Here is an 8217-nt window from a genome sequence, read left to right as displayed (position 1 = left end):
GGAGCCCCTAAACCCCTGAGGTCCTCAGGAGTGAAGGACCCATACAGAACTCTCCCCAGGCCCCTGGGCTGCTGCGTGGGGGACTCTGGGGTTCCCAACCTGGCCATCCCCACTGGGCACACAAAGGCCCCCTCCTGGAGAGGATCAGGCAGGGAAAGCTATGGAGTCACCTCATGTTCCGGAGGGCAGGACCTCAAGGACCAGGACAGGACCAGGTGGCTCTGAGGGACGGTGGAGCTCCAGACACCTCTCCTGAGCTAGGAGCAGATGTGGCACCCTGGGGCAGTACGCTTGAACCCAAGGTTCCCCTCCAGTACTTCCTGGCCAACTTCCCTTTCAGGACCGCAACGTGGGGAGAGATCCCCCTGCCCCCCCTTCCTTGGTCTGTTTCGAGGCTCCCCTAGGTATCACTTCCAGATTAATCACCTGAGCACCTTCTGAGTCACTTATTGTCTGCGTGACTCTGGGCCACAGGCCTGGACTCCAACTTCAGAGATGGTTGTGAGTTTAAGATGGATCACACAAGAAGCAGGCGCTCAGGAAATGGCAGGCACTCAGGAAATGGCGAAGAAGGAAGAAATTATTGGGGCAAGGAAGCCCTTGGGCCAACTGTTGACCTCTCCCCTCCTCAACCCTGAGGGAGGTGCAGAGCCCAGGCAAGCATCCCAGCAAGCTCACAGGCCCCACCCCCACGCCACCACCACTCCTTCACCACAGGCGATTGGGCTGGGCGGGGAGCTCCTGATCTGAGACCCGCCATGGGGTCCTCTCTTCTAAGTTTGAACTAAGAAAACCAGTTTGGACTGGTTTTCAGACCTCACAGTCTTTCTCTGGGGGAAAGGACCCTTCTCTCTCAGTGCGCAGACTCTGATGGAGCTGACTCCATCCTTGACGCTCTTGGGGTGGCTCAGCCTGACCAATCAGAGCACTGCCGTCCCCTGGCCCTAGAGATGGACCAGTGAGACCGCATCAGACTTCCTCGGGCTTTTAAAACAAGGACATTAAAAATGAACCCAGCCCACAAAAGAGAGATGGACACCTGGTTGGACACCTGGTCTCGGAGGCATCATCTTCCGGATCTAGCCACGCCTCTGTGCCTTCCGGCTGTCTGAGCCGAAAACTTTCCTTTTGGCCTATTCCAGTCCTGACTAGGTTTTCTTCCAGATCCTGACTCAGTGTCGCCCCTTCCTTCGATCAGAACAATAATACACAACATCCAGAGATGATGAGGTTTTTCTATTAATTTTAATGCAGGCATGGCTGAACAGCATAAGAATGTTTCGTTTTAGGGAAGTCCTTTCTTGTATCTTACTTGCGGCCATGGGCCTGCTACTCGAGATATTTACTAAGATGAAAAGCAGTGAAGCACCTTTCCAAGAAGCCGTGTTGAAACACTTCCCACCCTTTTCAGGACCAGATGTACGTCGACATAATTTCTCAATGTCGTCTTTGCCAAATAGCCAGAGCTTGAAGATAACATCTCTGAAGGTGGACAAGGAAGATGTCATGCATATAAATTAATTTTTAAAGAGAAAAATACCCTGCTTGGAATGAGCTTTCGTGAACTGGAACATAAAGCTGAATGGTCATACAACCCAACCTTTTTTACCCATTTTCCAGCCTACATTCTTGGTAGGAGGAGTCAAAATTGAAAATCTGTGGTCAAGAATCGCAAACCGCCCTGGCCAGGGAGCTTAGCGGTTACAGCGTCATCCAATACGCCTAGGTTGTGGGTTTGATCTTCAGCGAGAAGACATAGAAGAATCAACCAATGAATGAATAAATAGGTGGAACAACAAATTGATGTCTGTCTCTCTCTCTCTCTCAAATCAATAAAATAAAAATAAGAATTCTCAGGCCATACTTTCCACTTTGTTCCCTGACAGTCAGTCACCATCCAGGGGAAGGAGCTGGCCAGGCCTCCGGACTCCGAGTAGTCGGTGGATTACCCCGAGCAGTCACATGCATTACTACACGCGAGTAGTAATCCCCTGGGAAACGGGATAGCTGATAAAAAAAAACTTCCTCCTGCATACCTCCAAACATGTGGTGTCTTAGATCTGAAACAGTTCCACGAAATTCCAGCATGAGATCCACGTTTTTTAAATCATAGACACATAAACACAGGTAGAAATATTGGAAAGTAATGCATTAGTGAAAAAATATTGGTGAATGTATGGGACGGTACATGATTTTTTTCTTATCTCTTTATGTCCCAAATATTTTCTTTAGATTTTATTTATTTATTTTTAGAGAGAGGAAGAGAGGGAGAGAAACATCAGTGTGTGGTTGCCTCTTGGGCATCCCCTACTGGGGGCCTGGCATGCAACCCAGGCCTGTGCCCAGACCGGGAATCGAACCAGCGACCCTTTGGTTCACAGGCCAGCACTCAATCCACTGAGCCACACCAGTCAAGGCTAACTATGAGGGTCTTTATAAGAGAGAGTTAGAGTGATGGGAGGGAAGGCAGGAATGAAAATGAGAGAGAGAGAGAGAGAGAGAGATCGGAAGGTGCTACCCCACTGGCTTTGGCGGCGGAGGAGGAGGCTGTGGACCCCGCCACGCAGGCAGTGTCTAGAAGGTGGAAAAGCACTCTCCCCTCAGAACCTCTTGAAGGCACCAGCCTGCATGTTAGCCCAGGAAGGCCGACTTTGCACTTCTGACCTCCAGAACAGTAAATCATAAATTTAGGTTGGCCTAAGCCACTATGTCCGTGGCAGTTTGTCACAACAGCAGTAGGGAGCTAATGCCTCGGGGAGACATGCTGTGGACGCTTTGTCCGAGTTGCACCCCAGCTCAGGCCACTCACCCAGAACAAATACCATGCACGGAGGGGCTCGAACAGCAGACATTTGCTTCTCACGGTTCTGTAGGCAGGAAGGCCGAGACCAGGGAACACTCTTCCCGGTTGGGTCTTCACGCAGCAGGTGTCGTGCATCCAGGCAGAGACGCAGCCTTGGTGCAGGCTGGAGCTGTTCCATCAGTCGCGTAACAGAACAGGGCCCTGCACCCAAAGCGAGGTCTGGCCTTTGCCCTCGGCTTCTGGAACGTGATCTCTAAGCCCCTGCAACATCACATCGGGTGGGAGGTTCTATACTTAGGGTGAGGGCTGGCCACACAGGATAACCTAACAATGTGATTTAGGGTGGGGTTTGAGTCACAGCAGCAGCCGGACTTCCGGAGGGACTGGAGGCTGCTGATGTCAGTCCCAGGGAAAGGTGACCACAGAGCCCAACACGCCTCTGCACACCGAGGCTGGGAGGCTCTCCCCAGGCTGGCACTGCTCCAGGGGCACTGCCATGCACAGTGTCAGAGCCCACACTGCCTGTGACTCCACTAGGGGAGGACGGCCTCCTGTCCTCCGACCCTCCTGTCCCCAGCACCCTGCCTCTCTTCTCCAGGCTGATCTGAACCCACAACCTTTCCCTGTGGTCGGCCGTAGCTGTGAGTACTACGGCCGTGCTGAGCTCCTCAAATCCTAATGCAATTAAGGGTGGGCGTGGAGACCCCCAAACCTGCAGCTGGTGTGAGCAGGGGAGCGGCCTGGTGGACTACACGCCCTCTAGTGCAGCACCGCCCCGAAGCAGCACCCATGCGTGCACACACACACGGCCCACACATGCAGTCTTGTATGAGGAGGACTGTCTTCTCCTGACTCCTCCCGCTGGCGAGGCCGCTGGCAAACTGGGAGGCGGCTGCCCCGGCTGAGCCCCCCTGCCCTCTGGATCTTATTCCCCAAAGGCCCCTTCCAGGAGCTGGAGCGCAGTTGCTTCCTCGCCGCACCCACCAGTGCCGCCTCCTCCTCCCGGCAGGTGTGGGAAGGACTTCCTTTCTGATGTGGGCGGAGAGAGAGACAGGTGGACAGAAACTGATCAGCAGCCAAGCTGGCTCCAGAGCCCAAGAGTCCCTGCCATTGTGCCCCCCAAACCCCGACCTGCCCAGGACCTACTCTGACCTTTGAAGGAGGAGAGACCAGGGCAGGAAAAGCTCACCCCCAGGGTTGTGGCCTAGCTGCCCTGAAACTTGTGAGGCCCCTCCTTCCCCTAACACTCCCCTGAGTTCCCCGTGTCCCCCAGCTCCCAGATGGGCTTGTGGGGTCACAGACACGGCCCTCCCGCCAGACAGAGCAGCCCGAGGCAGCAGAGACCTTAAACGCTTCCCCAAGCCCAGGAGTTTCAGGTTAAAATCTAAACTTAGCAGCCCTGCAGCCTGGAGTTACAAAACAAGTTCTTCCATGACTCTTACGTAAGATGATTAGTCGCTTTGGCCCTCCCTCCCCCTCCCCAGTTCCTCCTCACCCCGGGGTGCAGGGGGGTGGGGTTGGGATGTGGCTTCCCCTGAACTGTGCTGCAGGCCCCCCACATCAGGGACCCTGCCCGCCTCTCTCCCTAAGCCCAAGCCTGAGCCTCACAATGCACACACAGTAGGTCTGCAGGAGGACGGCTCAGCTTTGCCTCTCCCAGCCTGGTGCTGAAGCAAACCCTGCTCCCACACACAGGGGGCTGCACCGTTTGACCACACAGGTCTCCCTGACCTTGAACATCAGGCTTCCCCCAAAATAAGAAAATACACCTTATTCTCTAGGGATCTTGGAACAGGCTGGCTGTTTTCAAAGCCTGCTGGGGGCATAAATAAGTAGAGCTGCCCAGATCTTCAGAGACACAGGTGGGCCAACAGGAAAACCAGCCCAAGGAAACCCAGACGTAGAAATGAGAACGGACAGACAATGTTCCTCAGAACAGGGTGCACCCGAGGACGGGGTGCACCCGCTGGGGGGCTGGAGGGCCGTGGGGCAGTGGGCCTTGCCATTCCAGGTTCCCCATTCACATTTCTGGGGTGGGGCCAGCGCCTTCGATTTTCACGAGCAGCCAGCTCAGCTGGGAAGAATGCTGTCGACCTTACGGAACCTCGCAGAAGAAACTCAGGGTGTGGCTGCTCTGAACACCAGATCCCCAGGGCAGGGGTGGGGAGTAGGGAATCGATTCAGGACATTTTTGTTCACACCCCTGCTCTCCTCCGAGACCCAGCATCTGTGTGCTGTGGAGACCGAGGCTCTATAGGAAGGCGTGCCGACTTGCCCTCCATCCGCCCCCTCCTACTCAGAGTCCGTCCACTTGCCCCGCACTCACTGCGGGTCTCTGCTGTCCAGCCGCTGCACCTAGAAGTGAGGGTGTAGCTCTGGCTGGTGTGGCCCAGCTGGTTGGAGGATCGGCCCGTGGACCCAAGGGTCGTGGGATCAGTTCCTGGTTGGGGCACATGCCTAGGCTGCCAGTTCAATCCCAGGTCGGGGCACATATGGGAGGCAACGGATCGATGTTTCTCCCCCCACCCCCCCGCCCGCATCCCTCCTGACTCTCCCTCTGGAATCACGGGACATGTCCTCAAGTGAGGGCTAGACATCGAAGCAGGAGTGGACGTGGGGCCGTAACGCAGCAGTGGGTGGGAACAGGCACTGTCCCTTCCCCGAAGAGCAGGTAGACTGCTCAAATCACCATGTGAAAGAGCATGCGATGACGAACTTCGACAGATGTCGTGGAAATAACTTTTACAGAAACATTCATTCACTCAGCACCTACGTACTGACCTCCTATCACGGACTGGACACTCTCCTAGGCGTCGGGGACTCAGCAGTGGACCAAAAAGACGGCCCCTTCCCCCTTAGCACTCACTGCATCCTGGGCAAGACTGACAGTTAACAAGTGAACGTGGACGACGCCATGGGCCGGAGAGTGCCTTGAAGAAAATGAAGGCAGGGTGGAGGTGGAGGGGAACAGGATGGTCAGGGGATGCGTCTGCAAGGAGGTGACTTTTGAGCAGAGACAAATGATGTGGATGAAGTGAGTGGATTTTTTTAAGACTTCTTTTTAAGAGAGAGGAAGGCAATGAGAGAGAAATACATTGATTTGGGTCCTGACCAGGACCAAACCCACATCCTAGGTATGTGCCCTGGCTGAGAATGGAACTGGCGACCTTTCAACGCAAAGGACAACACTCTAGCCGACGGAGCCACACCAGCCAGGGCTGTGAGAAGATGTTTAGTGGAAGGCCTGACCTGAGGGAGGTGGGCGTGTGGGTTGCCTTGGGGGCCAGCATCTCCCAAGCGCTCCTTGCACCAGAGGTGCTCACTCCCCTCCTGTCAGAACTGGGCTGGCCTGGGACTGGCTCTGACCGACAGAACAAGGCGGGGGGTGGGGGGGGTGGGGGGGTGGGAGGGACCCTGGGCCGGGCCAGGCCTACACCTTAGAGGCCGGGCTGCCTCCCCACCTCCCCTGACCCCAGCCAGCTGAGGTACTGCATATGTGAGTGTAGCCATCTAGGACATTCCAGCCCTGACCAGGCTCCCAGCTAAATGTGGCCACAAGTGCAAGCCCCAAGCCCCACAGGAGAGAGAAGAACCGGGTGGCGAGCGGCTGCACTGGCCCTGGCTTGGGAGGCGGTGGCCTGGACCAGGGTGACAGCAGTGGTGAGGGTGGGGAGAGTGGCCGGGCAGACTGAGTGAGGGGGTACAGCCCCTGGGACTCGGTGGCAGGGGTGCTGTTTCTGCCTGCGTAACTAGGGCTGGCGCCGTCCCTCCTGAGCTGGGAGCACTGAGGAGGGAAAGGTGTCAAGAAGGACGGTGACTTTGGGTTTGGCCACTGGACCTTCTGCCTCTGCCCCCTAAGCCCAGCCTGAGGGAGGGGTCACTTCTGGAAGCACCAGCAGTCCCGCCAAGGGGAGCGGCTGAGGAGCCAGGACCTGGGCGTCCCTGCAGCTCTCAGGCCCCTGTCCTGACGCTGAGTCCCACACCAGAGGGGTCTGAAGAAGAGGGAGCGTGGTGGCCCCTCAGGAAAAAGGGAGAAGGGAGACAAACGAAGTGGGCCTTCTTTTTTAAACAAGTATGTCATTAAACATTTGACCAAACGGAGAGGAAAACGTCCCATTCCCACGAACTCTCCTGGTTTCTGCACACACTGGCTGGCCTCACCTGGCCCAGTCGTGGGGAGAGGGCCTCACCTCCAGCCCACCTGCAGCCCACCTGCAGCCCACGGGGCAAGCAAGTCGCTTCCCTGTGGCCCTGGGTTGGTGGGACCATGGGTGCGCTCCCGCCTTTTCACCAACAGGAGGCAGCACGCCGTGCCCATGGCCCTAGGGCTCTAATAAATTCTCATGCAGGTTTCCAGAGCATGAGACAGGCCTGAGTCTCGTCGATTACACTCAGCTCGTGTTCACACAGAGATCTTGGGCCGCTAAGGTGCCGGACTGGTTATCTGATCCACCTCCAAGTGCAACACCCGTGGGGCATTTAGCAACATCTGGAGATGTTTTCCATTGTCACAACAGAGACGGATATGCTTCTGGCAAGTACTGGATAGAGGCCAGGGACACTGTGGCACATCTGGCACAGGAACTCCCCCAGGACCAAGAATGATCCAGCCCCAGAGGCCGACCGTGCCTAGGCTGAGAAACACTGATCCGTCAGACTCGGTGAGGTCTGAGGTGTCCTCGGGTCAGGGGCCACGGGACTGGCCTCCCCTCCCCCACCAGGCATGGATGGCTGCTACTGTCCCGTCCACCTGCGGCGCCCTGCTCCCCCCCCTCAGACCCCACCTCGAGCAGGCCTCAGCGTGCAGTTCCTGAGCAGAAGGCATGTCCAAGGCATTGTGCCTGCCCTGGAGAGACCCATGGGGACAAACGCTGACACAGTCCCTCTCCTTTCTTCACGCAGCCCACAGGCTGCAGGGAGGGACAACCTATTAGCCTATGTGACAAACGTTATGTGTGCACAAACCAGGCGTTGTAACACGGAATAATACAGAGGGAGCCAACTTTAACCAAGAACATTGGGAAGCCCTGGCCAGGTAGCTCAGTTAGTTAGAGTGTTGTCATGATATGCCAGGGTTGTGGGTTTGATCCCCGGTCAGGGCACATCCGAGAAGTAACCACTGAATGCATACATAAATGGAACATCAGATTTATGTTTCTCTCTCTCTCAAATTAATCAATAAAAAATAATGATAACTAAAACATTAAATTAAAAACATAGAAATCTAACAGAGCTCCTGAAATCACACCCAGCTCGCCATTTTTCCAACCTGGAGCTGCCCTGCCCTGTCCCCTGCTGTGAGTGTCCACTGAGGCAGGTGCAGAGGGACCCTGAGGGCCAGGCAACCGGGGGGCGGGCAAACCGGGCTGTATCTCAGGGTCATCAGGGAGCCCTGACGACATCTGATTCCCGGG

The sequence above is a fragment of the Sturnira hondurensis genome, unplaced genomic scaffold (assembly GCF_014824575.4).
Source record: "Sturnira hondurensis isolate 20B ecotype Veracruz unplaced genomic scaffold, ASM1482457v3 Scaffold0006805, whole genome shotgun sequence".
In the NCBI taxonomy this organism is placed as follows: Eukaryota; Metazoa; Chordata; class Mammalia; order Chiroptera; family Phyllostomidae; genus Sturnira; species Sturnira hondurensis.
This window is presented reverse-complemented; position numbering follows the sequence as displayed.